Here is a 17,362-nt window from a genome sequence, read left to right as displayed (position 1 = left end):
ATTAAACGTTTTAAATTACACAGTGCCACCAATATAAAACATTTGAGAATGTTTTGCCTTTAACTATTTGCCTTCAGTTTCTTATATAAGTATATAAAATCTCCATTAAACGCCAGAAAAAAGAATCACTTCCCTCATTGATATACGCTTGATTACTTAGCTTAATTGAATGTTCGCTTGTTGTAATCCCGACTTGGCCAGGCTTCAGAAAGACTCCTTCGTCAGGGGAACAAGCTTGTAAGTTTCCTTTTCATCAGTACACCAGCTGAGTTATCCCAATCTTACTCTCATCTCTTCCGTAATTTAAAATGGCAAAATGCACTTCAAATAAACCTTCACTGTTTAAATGTGTTATCATGTGACTCAGAAGCGGCCAATCATGTACCACCTAAATTTAAACCAATGAAAGCCAATCCAACTCTTCATTCAACCCCTTCGGTGATTCCATTTGTAAAACATAAATCTAAAATTGTTCCCAGTAATTTAAACTTGCCCGGTAATTACCTCCCCGAATGGTCTGTTCGACTTTTTCAATCACTGTCCAACATAATTCACTGATTACGTGTTGCTTTTCTATGCAGTGTGCCAGTATAGGAGCAGTCTTTAAATGTGACCGATGTTCAGTCATTCGTGATCTAATAGCTCGGCTAATGCATCCCACATAAACTTTAGGACAAGGACATATTAGCACATAGATGACATTTTTTGATTCACAATTGGTGATAGATATTCTTCTAACCCTGTTACAGGATCAATCCAAACTTCTCCTTCAATCGTATTATCACATACATTGCATTGTTGATGTTTGTAATGAATGCCTGTTGGCTTATCGATATTAGAAGTGAGATATGAATGAGCTACTCGATCACGTATATTAGATCTTCATGATCTGGCTATCAGAGAAATTCTTAAAAAATGCCATGTAATGCTAACACTTGCCAATGTTTTCTCATTGACGCTATGATTGCTGAAGTCAAAGTGCTTTGTTGCATACACATACTAAGTGTTTGTTGTCTTTTTTGGATTTATATGTTAATAAATCCTGACGATCACTATATTTAGCACATTTGTAAGCATGTTTAATGACTGTGTGTGTTGCGGTCTCTACCGCTTCCCCTTCTTTAGCTCTGAACAGTGCTCACCTCCGCTGCTGGAAACGCCGCGTTCCGCATGCCCGGGACGCCTACGGCTCTGCCGGTTCCTCGTGGCGGCCGCCATTGCTTGCCCATCTCCCCGCTGCCTCGCGCGCGCGTGAGGACGCACACTATGTGCACACAGCTCCCGGAAGTCTGGCCCCGCCTGTGCTAATGACGCCACGCCCTAAGCCTGATATAACCGGCGTCCGGACGCCTTCTCTTTGCCTTGCAACGAGGTTCAGTACTGCCTAGTAGTTCTGAGTTGCGCTTCGTCTGTTCCTCGTTCCTGATTTGACCTTTGGATTGCCTTTGACTTCGCTTCAGCTTGCCGCCTGCCTCCGACCTTGGTCCATTCCCGACTCCGCTACAGCTTGCCGCCTGCCTCCGACCTTGGTCCGTTCCTGACTTCGCTTCAGCCTGCCGCCTGCCTCCGACCTTGGTCCATTCCCGACTCCGCTACAGCTTGCCGCCTGCCTCCGACCTTGGTCCGTTCCCGACTCCGCTACAGCCTGCTCTAATCCACAGCCAGCTACAGACTCCATTCCAGGCTACAGCCTGCGCCAGTTCACAGCCAGCTACAGACTCCGTTCCAGTCTACAGCCTGTTCCAGTCCACAGTCTGCTATCGATTCTACCTCAGCCTTCAGCCTGTTCCCGGTCCAGTATTCTACAAACCCTGCCTCACGGTCCGGCTTTCTACAGGTATCGCTGCCGCCCGCTGTCCTGTTATCAGCTGGCCCTCGACCTGCACTGCCGGCCTGCAGACTATCTTTCACTCTTTGGACTTTTCTTAATACACTCCCTGCCCAGGCTTTATCTGCTATTTGACTCTGAGCTGATATCCCAAGTCCCAAGGTTCCAGGACCCTACGGGCTCCTCCTGGGGGGTTCCTGGTTCCCGGGTGAACACCGCCAGCCTGTGGCTCCGCCTCCCGGCCTACCCGGTCACCCTGGGTAGACCGGCCCAAGGGTCCACTATCCTGCCTGCAGCACCCAACTGCAACAGTGTGTGGATATTCTCTCTCCTTAAACATTTGAAATAGGATGCGAGCTTGTATTTCAAATTCATCTATTGTGGAACAGATACGATGTATCGAAAAAATTGGCTGTTATGCTCAGGCTTGGGAACCCTTGGGCCGACAAGGGGATGTTACACCTTGCGGAGGATCCGTAGATTCTCTCGTCGGGTGGCGAGGCAGGACAGAGGAGGAGAGCAGCTGACTCTTGGCACTGAAGACAAAAGCTACTGTGGAGATGGACAAGAAGATGAGCAGATGAGCGATCTTCACCACTGGTGGTCTGCGGTCCCCCCGGGAGGAGCCCGTAGGGACCCGGGCCGCTGGGACTTAGGTGGGCCTTTGGAGACGGTAGTCTTGAAGGAGTCCTAGGTCAAGTGCCAGAGGGTCGACGCTAACCAGTCTGAAGTCGTGTACCAGGGAATCACCGCTTGCCAATCCGAAGTCAGGAACCAGAGAATCACCGTAAGCCAATCCGAAGTCAGGAGCCAGAGAATCACCGTAAGCCAATCCGAAGTCACGAACCAGGAACACCAAGATGAAACAGGAACCAGAGTCCGAGCACCAGGAACTCACCGAAGCAAGCAGACTAGACAGCGTTGGAGGACGTTGCCAAGTCGAGGAATGAGCAGAGGAAGCCTCCTTAAACACTTCCTCTGCTCTGGATCATTGGAAGCAGGTGAGTATCATTAAAGGGATCAGGTCCCTTTAAATCCAGCAGGGGGGCGCGGCCTCGCACCTAAAGATGGCGGCGGCCATCCTGGATTTCCTCCGAGGAAGGAAAGCCAGCAGAGCTCCGCGAGAGAGGCGCAGGGACGGCTCCCCAGTGGGCGGCCAGACTGCGGACCATCCCCGGGGTGATGGGCACCGGCCCCGGGGAGCGTTTCAGGAGTTGCCACGGCGGGTCGCCGCCGTGGTGGAGGTAGGGGGTCGCACCCGTGGATGGCCATGGGCGCGGAACACAACAGTACCCCCCCCTTTAGGGCGCCTTCCCGGAGGCCTGGGTTTATCTGGATGATCGCGGTGGAACTGCTCCAGCAATCCCCGATCCAGGATGTTGGCCAATGGTTCCCAGGAGTTCTCCTCTGGGCCGAAGCCTTCCCACGCTAGCAGATACTCCCATTTCTTTCGATGCTTCCTCACATCTAAAACCTCCCGGACCTGGTAGGTGAGATCATCCTCGGAGGCAACTGGTTGAGGAGTCGGCGGCGTGCTGGAAGGCCATGACAGTACTAAAGGCTTCAGGAGGGATACGTGAAAGGTGTTATATATCTTGAGGGACGGGGGAAGACGCAGTTGGTAAGAGACTGCACCCACCTGTCGGATGATGGGAAATGGCCCGATGAATCGCGGGGCTAGACACGCTGATGGTAGCTTCAGGCGGATGAATTGCATGCTTAACCAAACTTTTTGGACTGGGGGGAGAGGTGGGTACGGCCTTCTTCGTTGGTCAGCATACCTTTTTGCCGCCTGACTGGCCTTGATCAGGGCGCGTTGTGTGGATACCCACAGGCGGTGTAGTTCTTCTGCAGAGAGCTGGGCTACCGGGGATGGCACTGCGATGGGCACGGGCAGAGGCAGACGCAGCTGTTTTCCATACACTATTTGGAATGGGGAAGATCCGGTAGCCGAGGAGAGATGGGAGTTAAGAGCGAATTCAGCCCAAGGTAGCAAGCTAGCCCAGTCATCTTGCTTCTCATTAATGTAGATGCGGAGGATCTGCTTCAACGTCTGGTTGGTTCTCTCCATGAGACCATTGGTCTGAGGGTGATAGCCTGATGTATAATCCAAGTTGACGTCGAACTTTTGACAGAGGGCCCTCCAGAACTTAGCAGTGAATTGAGGCCCTCAGTCCGACAGAATGCTTTGAGGCAGGCCGTGCAGCCGGAAGATATGCTGGACAAACAGCTGGGCCAGCTGTGGCGCCGACGGCAATTCTAGCAATGGCACAAAATGTGCCATTTTGCTAAAACGGTCGACGACCACCCAGATCACGGTGTTGCCGCTGGATCGTGGCAGGGCCACCACGAAGTCGGTAGCCACATGAGTCTATGGTTCGGAGGGCGTAGGTAGCGGCTGAAGTAGGCCTGGGGTCGAACCGAAGATTATCTTATGGCGGGCGCAGGACTGACAGGATTCTACGTACGCTCGGACATCCTTGTTGACCTTTGGCCACCAGTAATAGCGGCGCAGGGTCTGTAGTGTCCGGGATTGCCCTGGGTGACCAGAACAGCGGGAATCGTGGGCCCATGCCAAGACTTGTTTCTGCAAGCCCAGGGGAACTAAGGTTTTCCCTGGAGGGATTGACGTGGTAGCAGACAAGAGGATGCGGGACGGCTCGATGATGTATCGCGGTTCCTCTGAGCCTTCCGTTGATTCGAATACCCGCGATAGGGCATCGGCCTTGACATTCTTCTCGGCCGGTCTGCAGCGGAGCAAGAAATTAAACCGGGTGAAAAACAGGGCCCACCTGGGTTGAGCCGTTGAGCCCGGTGTAGGTATTCGAGATTCTTGTGGTCCGTGTAAATCGTGAATGGATGCTGTGCTCCCTCCAGCCAGGGGCGCCATTCTTCAAGGGCGACCTTGATCGCTAGCAGCTCCTTATCTCCTATGGCGTAATTTCTCTCCGCCAGGGATAACTGGCGCAAGAGCAAGGCACAAGGCGCAAGAGGAAGTTTGTGATTATCGGACGTTTGACTCAAGACGGCGCCTATGCCTTCCGATGAGGCGTCCACTTCAACGATGAACGGGCGCTGTGGGTCTGGATGCCGAAGGCATGGTTGCTGCAGGAACGCCTCCTTGAGGCGACGAAAGGCAGCTTCCGCCCCAGGAGGCCACTTCTTGGGATCCGAGCCTTTCCGGGTCAGGGCCGTCATCGGAGCGACTATGGAGGCATAGTGGAGAATGAATGACCGATAATAATTCGCGAATCCCAGGAATCGTTGGAGTGCCTTCAATCCGGACAGCTGGGGCCATTCCCGAATGGCTTTCAGCTTTTGAGGATCCATACAGAACCCTTCACTGGAGATGATACAACTGGTGTTCTCGGAGCCGTTGCAATACATAGAAACATAGAAATGACGGCAGAAGAAGACCAAACGGCCCATCCAGTCTGCCCAGCAAGCTTCACACTTCTTTTTTCTCATACTTATCTTTTCTCTTGGCTCTTAGTAACCTTTGGTTCTATTTCCCTTCCACCCCACCATTAATGCAGAGAGCAGTGATGGAGCTGCATCCAAGTGAAATATCAAGCTTGATTAGTTAGGGGTAGTAACTGCCGCAATAAGCAAGCCACACCCATGCTTATTTGTTTTACCCAGACTATGTTATTCAGCCCTTATTGGTTGTTTTTCTTCTCCCCTGCCGTTGAAGCAGAGAGCTATGCTGGAAATGCGTGAAGTATCAGTTTTTCTTCTCCCCTGCCGTTGAAGCAGAGAGCTATGCTGGATATTTATTTATTTTATTTATTTATTTCAGATTTTTATATACCGGCATTCGAGACAGCAGTCACATCATGCTGGTTCACATAAAACAGGGGTGCATAGTAAACATAACTATAACAATGGTGCTGAAAAGGCAGTTACATATAACAAGGTGATAAGAACTTGGCTGAGAAGGAAGAGAAAGGACAGGTTATTAATTCACACAGGTAAACGATAGAAGATATGGTTAACCAAGGTGTAGTTGGAGATTAGTTGACCATGTTGGCGTCCGGGAAAGCTTGTATGAATATCCAGGTCTTTAGTCTTTTTTTGAAGGTTGAGATGCATGGTTCTGTTCTGAGATTTGAGGGGATGGAGTTCCATAACGGTGGAATGGCTGTAGAGAAAGCCCGGTCTCTTAGTGTGCAGTGTCTGGTAGATTTGGACGGTGGTACCTGTAGCGATCCCTTGTATGCATCTCTTGTCGGTCTTGACGAATTGTGTAGTCGGAGAGGGATATGCGTGAAGTATCAGTTTTTCTTCTCCCCTGCCGTTGAAGCAGAGAGCTATGCTGGATATGCGTGAAGTATCAGTTTTTCTTCTCCCCTGCCGTTGAAGCAGAGAGCTATGCTGGATGACGTGCTGATGGTGCGCGGTCAGGGAATCTGAGAATACTAAAATGTCATCCAGATATACCACCATGCATTTGTATAGGAGATCACGGAAGATCTCATTCATGGTGTTCTGGAACACCGCAGGAGCGTTACAGAGCCCGAACGGCATTACTAGATACTAAGAACATAAGAACATAAGAACATGAGTCTTCCACTCTTCACCTTCCTTGATTCGGATGAGGCTGTAGGCCCCTCGGAGGTCCAACTTGGAAAAGATCCTCGCCCCTTGGAGCCAGTCAAAGAGCTCTGAGATGAGGGGCAAGGGGTAGCGATCCTTGACTGTAATAGCATTTAAGCCCCGGTAGTCAATACAGGACAGGAGACAGGAACCACGGATTGGAAGCAGTTGTCGTGACATTTCGGCCCCCAGCGAGACAGCTGCAAAGTCTTCCAGTTAAACTGAGGTTCGTGTTCCTGCAGCCAGGGAAGGCCCAGGACAATCGGGTGTATGGAGTATTCCAGAACAAACAATGGCATGAGCTCCTGTTGGAGGATTCCAACCCTCAGTGGGACAGGAACCGTGGTGGGTGTCACGCGCTCCGGGAGAGGTTTCCCTTGAATGGAGGAGATGACCAAGGGCGCTGGAAGGCGAACTTGTGGTAACTCCAAATGCTCTGCCAGACTTTTCATGATGAAGTTACCCCTGACGCCGGAGTCCACCAAGGCCAAAGTGTGGAACTCGCCGCCAGTGAAGGTTAACGCAACTGGTAGAGGTACTGGAGAAGCACGGCCCAGGATGAGACCTCCTTTCGGTCCTAGGCCCGAGCGTTTCCCGGCCGAGTCGGGCATACCGCTATCTGATGGTCTCACTGATGACAGATTAACTATTGATGACTCTTGTTTGTTGACAGGTAATCGTCCCCGGCTGGTCTTGGTACGTATTCCAGCAATGTCCTCTTTGGGAGTATTTTTGACCCCATGCCATGGCATTACCTACCATGAAATGACCCAATTGCGATCTTTCCTCAGTAAATTATCTTGTTTGTCCTCCTGATCATCCAATCCACTAGAGCTATCACTTGAAGCGAAAGTAAAACGAATGCACTCTGGGTCTTCTCTTGTTGGTTTTTTTATCAGTGCATAGATACACTCGATTAGCTGCATAATCTGATCACATTTCAACTTTTTCATCTTACCCTCTCTAATTGTGTTCTGGAATTGATCAAGCATATTTTTAAACTCAGATAATTTACTGTCAAAATCTCTTATGTCTTTTACCAATTCCAACCCTTCCTGTATTTGATCTTTTAAATCTTCTGTGTATTTTTTCACTTGATTCTCAATCAATAACTTTAATCTAACGAACACAGTCATCATCCTATTACTTTCAAAAGAGGCTTACCAGTAAGCCAATTTTTTGGATATGTCATATCTGTTCCACAATGGATGAATTTGAAATACAAGCTCGCATCCTATTTCAAATGTTTAAGGAGAGAGGATATCTATGCACAGTCATTAAACATGCTTACAAACACGCTAATTATAGTGATCATCAGGATTTATTAATAAATAAATCAAAAAAATACAACAAACGTTTAGTATGTGTATTGCAACAAAGCACTTTGATTTCAGCAATCATAGCGTCAATGAGAAAACATTGGCAAGAGTTAGCATTGCATGGCATTTTTGAAGAATTTCCTCTGATAGCCAGATCACGAGGATCTAATATATGCGATTGAGTAGTATGTTCATATCTCTCTTCTAATATCTATAAGCCAACAAGCATTCATTACAAATGTCAACAATGCAGTGTATGTAATAATACGATCAAAGGAGAAATTTGGATTGATTCTGTAACAGGCTACCAGGTTAGAAGAAAATCTATCACCAACTGTGAATCAAAAAATGTCAACTATGTGCTAATATGTCTATGTCCTAAAGTTTATGTGGGATGCACTAGCCGAGCTATTAGATCACGAATGACCGAACATTGGTCACGTTTAAAGATGGCGACTTTCACAGCTCCTGTAGTGGCACACTGCATAGAAAAGCAACATGTATTCAGTGAATTACATTGGACAGTGATTGAAAAAGTCGAACAGACCATTCGGGGAGGTAATTACCGGGCAAGTTTAAATTACTGGGAACAATTTTAGATTTATGTTTTACAAATTGAATCACCGAAGGGGTTGAATGAAGAGTTGGATTGGCTTTCATTGGTTTAAATTTAGGTGGTACATGATTGGTCACTTCTGAGTCACATGATAACATATTTAAACAGTGAAGGTTTATTTGAAGTGCATTTCACCATTTTAAATCATGGAAGAGGTGCGAGTAAGATTGGGATAACACAGCCGATATACTGATGAGAAGGAAACATACTGTTATGTTTTGGTATGGATGTGAACCCTGGACCGAGGTGAGAGATGTCTACGCCCACAGGGAGGAGCCCTGTGGCCTCACCGTCAGTAGGCGCGGTCTCAGTGGCTTAGGACACAGCTGTAAGAGAGACTTTATTATGGAGGAGAAAGAGCAGAACCCATGGAGCAGAAAATGCAATTAAAGTACAGTTCTTAAGCAGAGGTGTATACCCTGGGTGATACTTCAGATGTGAAGAGCCGGTAGTGGTCTGCAGAGCGGGGTATGCCTGGAATTCTTCTCAGAAGTGTAGATATACCTCAGACGTGTAGATACGGTAGTGGCCCTCAGAGCGGGGTATGCCAAAGAGGTGCCTCTGGAGAGATGATGAGAAGATAGTCTGGGGTGCCGGAACCCCAAAGAGGGTCCCGTAGAGTGGTGCAGTACCAACCTGCAGCGCAGGGTATACCGGAGGTTCCTACAGTGAGGCTTGGTATAATAGGAATCCGAAGTAGAAAGGAAGTCACCTGAGGTGGTTCTGGGAGGGATCCCGGAAAGCAGGACAGGTCTGTAGGAAGCAGGAAGGAAGTTTAAATATCCCTGCCAATGGTGATGTCATGAAGGTGATGTCATGAAGGGGGCTGACCCAGGGTCCCCGCCCTGGGCCCTTTAAATATATCCTGGAGGCGTGCGCGCACCTATGGAGGCCTGCAGGGTAAAGCCCAAGCCAGCGGAGCAGACCATGGAGAAGGGTGGTGCACTGCGAGGCAAGGCCCTCAGCGCAAGTGGGAGTCGGCTCAGCAGCGAGGTAAGCAAGGTCGGCCGTGGACACACGGCCGACTGGCGTAACACATACAAGCTTGTTCCCCTGATGAAGGAGTTTTTCCGAAGCCTGGCCAAGTCGGGATTACAACAAGCGAACATTAAATTAAGCTAAGTAATCAAGCGTATATCAATGAGAGAAGTGATTCTTTTTTGTGGCATTTAATGAGGATTTTGATATACTTATATAAGAAACTGAAGGTAAATAGTTAAAAGCAAAAAATTCTCAAACATTTTGTATTGGTGGCACTGTGTAATTTAAAACGTTTAATGGAGGATGGTGGTTTGTTAATGATTATAGCAGAATAACACTGGGTATCCTGGATGGTACCAATAAACATTAAAGTCAGCGTATATATGAAACTACCACCATTCTCTTTCAAATAATGTTTTGATTTAAAGATGTAGCAGTTTTATTCCATGTATTTTTATTTATTTATTTATTTATTTTTATAAACGGTTTTTATTAGAAAATTGAAACATATTCCAGAGTTACATTGATCATGCCAAATGTTTGCTAACATATCATCATTAATCCTGTAATACGTACATTTCTAGATCCAACATGTATCATAAATGGTTTGGTACTTCTTATGTTGACTTATTTATCATATAGAAAATAAACTATTACAACAATAAAATGTGAAACATTACTTTTTTAACCATCTAGTGTTGGTCTGAGTGTTTCCAATGAATCCCATCCCCCCCCCAGGGTTAGCCCATAGAATATAAATCTGCGAGATGATCACTGTTACCATTGTTATATCATTAAGCCCTGTCGTGTAGCTTCCTTAACTAAGAGTGCAATACATGCATTACAGTTAAACCTGTTTTAAAGCCCAATGTTCGTAGGCGGCCCAAATCTGATTAAATCTCTGTATACGTTTTTGTTTATATGCAGTGATTTTCCCCAAAGTGTACATAGTATGAACCCGTGCTTGTATGTCCTGTAATGATGGGACCCCAGCATCTTTCCATAACTTGGCAAGTACACCAAACTTAATGAATCTCCGGTTCTCTCTCTTATCCCTCCCCCGATTTCCAAGTTTAGAAGTGCTTGTGGTGCTATGAGTCTAACTGGTTCTTGAAAGTATTTCTCCCATCCATGCAAAGACCTGGGACCACCACAATTTGAATCTTAGAGCACTTCCACCACATATGTAGAAAGGTACCCGTGTCTCCGCATAATTTCCAACACTGATTAGATACATTGGGAAACATATGATGTAGTCTGATCGGAGTAATATGCCAACGATAGAGCAATTTATAAACATTCTTTATACGCCCTGCAGATATAAGGCCCTTACTAATAGTTCGGAAAATATCTGTCCAGGATGCCTCTGAGAAAACCTCTGGTAAGTCCTGTTTCCATGCTCTCAAATGAGAATATCTATAATTAGTTCGTCCAATAAGCATAAGATATATTTTAGAGATAATTTTTCCGACTTGTCAGCGTGTCTACACAGATTTTCAAAGTCCGAAATACCTTGGGCCAAATCATCACCCACTGCCCAGCTAATGAGAAAATGCCTAATCTGCAAATAGGAAAACACCTTCCTGTTGTTGCGTCCGTCACTGCTAGACAGCTTCGCCCCGTTTGCCTCACCTTGTTCACGGCTCCTCCTGCATCCCTAGGGAAAATGGCTGCCGCTCGTCTACAAGCCAACCTTTCCGGCGTCCCCGGAATGGCTATGGTGCTTCCTCCCGCCATGCTCTTCCCAAGGGCCTACTAGGGTGCGCACGTGCACGCCACCCTCGCCTTTATTCCAGCAATGGCGCGAACCTCGGGGGCATTCCCCTCTACTGATGTCACGCCATCCGGGTATATAGCCTGTACTATGTTGCTAGCTCGTTGAGTTAGCAAGGACTTGGTCTCGGCCGGTCTAAGCTACTCTGCCACTTCCGTGCTGCCTCTGGAAGCTCTCTCTATCTGCCCTTCGGGGTAATTGCTAACCTAGGTACCCGCTCCTCAGGGGCCCTCTACTTTATTTCAGGTGCCTTACAGGGATCAGGTACTCACTCCTTGAGGGCCTGCTCTCCCTGCCTGTACCATCTTCTTCAACCTGGTGGAATCGCATACCTACAGCAGCCATCTAGTGAGTAATCTAACTCTCAGTCTATCTCATCCACAGTACTGCCTTACTGGGAAACCTAGACCGGAATTCCCCTATGCCAATGGGGTGAGAAGGGTCCCCTCTGCCGAGGGTCCTAAGACTGCTACATCCAGATTATCTCACTACTGCCATCTCTGTTGGTATACTTCAAGCTGTATAATAAAGAACTAACTCTGTGTTTGTGCGTCCTGCGTCTAGCCCAGTACTGTGGCACCTCACGGGGCTCCTCCCCGTGGGCGTGGTCATCTGCCACAGTACCCGAGAATCCACCCAAACACCGCTTAACCATAACAGATTGCTAACTCCATGGATTCAGCTTAGCTCACCGCATTGCAGGCCATTCCAGGCCTGGCCCAGTGAATCTCCGAACAGCAGAGTGCACTGGAGAGTTTGACTACTGCATTCAACTTACTACACACACAGATGAATTTACCCACCACCACAGATAAAGAAGCTACACCACCAGAAGTGACAGTCAAGACTATTGTACCTCTATCTGCTCCTACACGCTTCTCGGGGGAAGTTTGGAGGTGCAGAGGTATTATTAATCACTGCTGCATGCACTTTTCCCTGCAACCTAGCCATTTCCCCACAGCTTATGCCAAGACCACTATATCTTGGTTTATCTGGACGGAAGAGTGTTGACTTGGGCCTCTTCGCTGTGGGAAAGCGAGGATCCTATTCTACAAGATATTGAAGGATTCCTCGAGCTGTTCAAACCAGTTTTTGATGAGCCGTCCTGCTATACCACTGCAGGATCTTCTTTGGTTCACCTGAAGCAAGGTGATAAATCTTTAGCTGATGTCACTATCAAATTCAAGACACTGGTGTCTGAATTACACTGGGACCCTAAATGCCTGAGGACCCTCTTCTTTGAAGGATTGAACTCTCGTTTGAAGGATGAGCTTGCTGCTTGTGAAATGCCTGAGACCTTGGCTGAACTAGTGAAATTGGCAACAAGGGTTGATCGCCGACTTAGTGACAAGGTTCAAGAGACCAAGACTCCCAGAAGACCCTTTCAGGGTGAAAATCGAGTTAAGTCCTCACCCAGGCCTGTTCCCCCGGTTCCAGTTGCTGGCGAAGAAGAACCAATGCAATTAGGCTGCAGCCATCTGACAGCTAAAGAGAGAAGAAAACGAAAGAAACTGGGGCTGTGTATGTACTGTGGACAAGCTGGCCATGCTGTTCAGACATGCCCTATATGTCCGGGAAACTGGCAGACCTAAGTCCTGCGGGAGGACTCTTCTTAGGTCTTACTGCCCCCTCTCCTCCGCTCTCTCTTCTTGTATCCTTGATCTGCGGACCCTTAGAGTATCAGACTCTTGCCCTAGTAGACTCAGGGGCAGGAGGTAATTTCATTCTTCAACGATTAGTGGAGCACTTGCAGATTCCCATTACCAATCATGGAAGAACTGCATGTATGACCAATGTCTGGATATGCACTCCCAAATCTTTAACTCTTCCCTGCCGAGAGGCCATGATTCTATGCCTCCCCAATTGCTGACATTAAACATAGCAATCTCTACTACTCCTATCTTCAATTCATGGAGAGCCCTTGCCGGGCGAAGTAACCCAGCTCACCGAACCAGTATGTCTGCGAACTGGTGCTCTCCATTCTGAAACTATCTCCTTCTTTGTTTTAGAGAAGGCCATGCACCCTATAGTACTGGGGTTACTGTGGCTGCAGCAGCATATGCCTCAGTTCAATTGGGCTACTCTGGAGCTTTCAATATGGGGTTCAGACTGTCATGGTAAATGCCTGATGGAGGTCACTCCTATACCCTGCATGCCAACTACCCCAGTGATGCCGGGGTTGCCGCCTCAATATGCATCATTCCAAGATGTTTTTTCTAAAGAAGCTGCAGACGTACTACCTCCTCACAGATCCTATGACTGCACTATTAATCTGAAGCTGAACACTGAACCACCCAAGGGTTGGGTGTACCCTCTCTCCATGGCAGAGAATAAAGCCATGTCTGAATATATTCAGGAAAACCTTCAGAAAGGCTTCATAAGACCCTCCAAGTCTCCTGTTGGCGCAGGCTTCTTCTTTGTGGGGAAGAAGGACAGAACATTATGTCTGTGTATAGATTACAGAGGTCTCAACGAGATAACTGTGAAAGATCATTATCCACTACCTCTCATCTCAGAGCTATTTGACAGACTACAAGGAGCCAAGATCTTCTTCAAGCTTGATCTTAAAGGAGCCTACAACTTACTTCGCATTCGCTCAGGCGATGAATGGAAGATGACCTTCAATACTCGGGACGGTCACTTTGAATATTTAGTGATGCCCTTTGGTCTGTGCAACGCCTCGGCAGTCTTTCAAAATTTAATGAACGACATCTTCACGGATCTCCTCTACAAATGTGTTGTCATTTACTTAGATGGCATCTTGATATTCTCACAAGACATGACCACTCATCTGGAGGATGTCAAAAGAGTGCTGCAAAGACTCCGTGAGAATCATCTATACGCTAAGTTGTCTAAGTGCGAATTCCACAAGGAATCAGTGCCTTTCTTGGGCTACATTGTTTCCAACCAAGGTTTCCAAATGGATCCACAGAAGCTGGAGAACATAAAGAATTGAGCTCAACCCACTGGTCTGAAGGATCTCAGACGTTTCTTAGGTTTCACCAACTATTACAGGACTTTCATCAAGAACTACTCCTCACTCACTGTTCCACTTACAGCTATGACAAAGAAAGGTGCCAATGTTGCTAATTGGTCTACGGAGGCAATATCTGCATTCCAGAAACTAAAAGACGCCTTCTCGAGCAAGCCATGTCTCCGACACCCGGACCCCACTAAGCCCTTCATCGTTGAGGTCGATGCCTCAGACGTCGGTGTAGGGGCCGTACTAAGCCAGGCCGGTGATTCCAAGGCCTTACACCCATGCTCATTCTTCTCTCGTCGCTTCTCTCCAGCAGAGAAAAATTACGGAATAGGAGATAAAGAGCTCCTGGCAATAAAGATGGCATTCGAGGAATGGCACCCTTGACTCAAAGGAGCGCAACATCAAGTCACAGTCTTTACAGACCATAAGAATTTAGAGTACCTCTGCCACGCACAGCGCCTAAACCATAGGCAAGCGAGATGGTCTCTGTTTTTCAACAGATTCAACTTTGTTCTGAAATACCGCCCTGGAGATAAAAACATCAGAGCAGATGCCTTATCTCGCTCATTCCTCTCTGAAGATATCCCAAAGGAACTGCAACACATCATCAACCCGAAAAGAGTCATTTTGGCAGCTACTCACTCTGTACCTGCAGGTAAAACCATCATACCCAAGAACCTCAGGAAAAAGCTGTTAGCATGGGCTCACGACTCCAAACTGGCTGGACAGCCTGGACAACGCAGAACTCTGTCTAAACTGCAAAAGTTTTACTGGTGGCCCACCATGAAGGAAGACACATTCTCCTATATTGCTTCCTGCGCAAATTGTGCAGACAGAAGACGCCACCCGGTCGTCCTTAGGATCTACTCCAACCCTTACCAGTACCAGATGAGCCATGGACACACATTGCTACAGACTTTGTGGTGGACTTACCACTCTCAGGAGGAAACAACACGATTTGGGTAACTGTTGATCGGTTCTCAAAGATGGCTCACTTCGTGGCTCTCCCTGGTTTACCCACAGCTATGAAACTTGCCCAGCTCTTCATGACGCACATCTTCCGCCTACACAGCATGCCCAAGCACATAGTCTCCGATCGCACAGTCCAATTCACAGCTAAATTCTGGAAGGCATTTTGCAAGAAGTTTGACATTTCTCTCGACTTCACCTCAGCATATCATCCTCAATCTAACGGACAAACAGAGAGGATGAACAGGACACTCAAGCAGTTCATTCATGCCTCTGTGAACACTCGGCAGAATGATTGGGCAGAACTGTTGCCCTGGGCTGAATTTGCCATCAACTCTCATCCAGCAACATCCACTGGATCAACACTATTCGAAGTGGTTTATGGACGACTACCATTATCACCACTGCTACTTCCTCTGTCCATGTCGTCCCTGGCAGCTCAATCAACTGCCAAAGATATTCAACAACTCTGGACTCAGACAAAAGAGATGCTTCTCAAAGCAGAACTTCGAGCTAAGAAAGGATACGATGCTCACCACTGCAAGGCTCCAGATTTCCAGTCTGGTGACAAAGTCTAGCTATCCACTAAGCACTTAAGACTTAAAATACCTTCAGCTCGCTTCATTGCATGCTTCGTTGGACCATTTCCCAGTCTCCGATGATAAGGCAATCTCACCTATATTCTGAAGCTACCATCTACATTGAAGATTCATAATGCGTTCCACGTCTCACTATTGAAGCCATTGATTCTTAGTGAGTTCTCTAACAAGACACCTGAACCTACACCAATAGATGCAGAAGAAAGACATCGAGTACAAGGTAGATGCTGCCTTGACGTAAGAAAAAGAGGCAGAGTATGGGAATATCTCCTGTCATGGTAAGGTTATGGACCTGAAGATAATTCTTGGACACTTTTGGCTAATATACTGGATAAAGAGATGCTACAAGATTTCCACAAGATGCATCCTCAGAAACCAAGACCAGGTAGGAAGTCCAGAGGACGCCCTTTGAAGGGGGGGGGGTACTGTTGCGTCCGTCGGTGCTAGACGGCTTCGCCCCCTTTGCCTCACCTTGTTCACGGCTCCTCCCGCATCCCTAGGGAAAATGGCTGCTGCCGCGTCTACAAGCCGACCTCTCCGGCATCCCCGGAACGGCTATGGTGCTGCCTCCCACCATGCTCTTCCCAAGGGCCTACTAGGGTGCGCATGCCACCCACATCTTTATTCCAGTAATGGCGCAAATCTCGGGGGCGTTCCCCTCTACTGACGACATGCCATCCGGGTATATAGCCTGTACTATGTTGCTAACTCGTTGAGTTAGTAAGGACGTGGTCTCGGCCAGTCTAAGCTACTCTGCCGCTTCCATGCTACCGCTGGAAGCTCTCTCTCTGCCCTTCGAGGTAATTGCTAACCTGAGTACCCTGCTCCTTGGGGGCCCTCTGCTTTATTTCAGGTGCCTTACAGAGATCAGGTACTCGCTCCTCGAGGGCCTGCTCTCCCTGCCTCGGTGCCTGTACCATCTTCTGGTGGAATCGCATACCTACAGCAGCCATCTAGTGAGTAATCTAACTCTCAGTCTATCTCATCCACAGTACTGCCTTACTGGGAAACCTACACCAGAATTCTCCTATGCCAACGGGGTGAGAAGGGTCCCCTCTGCCGAGGGTCCTGAGACTGCTACATCCAGACTATCTCACTACTGCCACCTCTGGTGGTATATTTCAAGCTGTATAATAAAGAACTGACTCTGTGTTTGTGTGTCCTGTGTCTAGCCCAGTACTGTGGTGCCTCACGGGGCTCCTTCCCATGGGCGTGGTCATCTGCCTCAGTACCCGAGAATCCACCCAAACACCGCTTAACCGTAACACCTGTTGGACAGTTGGAATCTATGTCGCAGCGTATCAAAGGGAATCAAACCCCCTGGTTCCCACAGGTGTTCAAATTTGAATATTCCCTTGTTTTGCCAGCTGCGAAAAGCGGACGGGTGTTGACAGTGTCTAAAGAGATTGTTATAGAATAAATGGGAGCTGTGATAATAGTCCCTGGTACCCACTAATAGCTTTTTCCAGTGGGTCCACATGTTATAAGTGGTCTGAACTGTATCAGGTGTGGTTGCTACCGAGTGCCAGGAATGTTTTGGTTTCCACACCAAGGCCGATAGTGGCAAGGCACCAACTATGGCTTGTTCCAATTTCACCCATAGTGGTTGTTTACTCTGCTTATGCCAATCAACAACCGCTTTGAGATGTGCTGCAGCATGATACCAATATAAATTGGGAACTCCTAGACCACCCTGT

General features: G+C 47.8%; 1 protein-coding gene across 1 annotated transcript in view; it reads left to right on the top strand.

The window, feature by feature from the left end:
• The window catches only part of YJEFN3 (YjeF N-terminal domain containing 3), a 51,263-nt gene that overhangs the window by 24,789 nt on the left and 9,112 nt on the right, over nucleotides 1–17,362 (top strand). The gene's annotated exons all lie outside the window — the stretch shown is intronic.

Source organism: Rhinatrema bivittatum, chromosome 8 (genome assembly GCF_901001135.1).
Source record: "Rhinatrema bivittatum chromosome 8, aRhiBiv1.1, whole genome shotgun sequence".
In the NCBI taxonomy this organism is placed as follows: domain Eukaryota; kingdom Metazoa; phylum Chordata; class Amphibia; order Gymnophiona; family Rhinatrematidae; genus Rhinatrema; species Rhinatrema bivittatum.
This window is presented reverse-complemented; position numbering and strand designations above follow the sequence as displayed.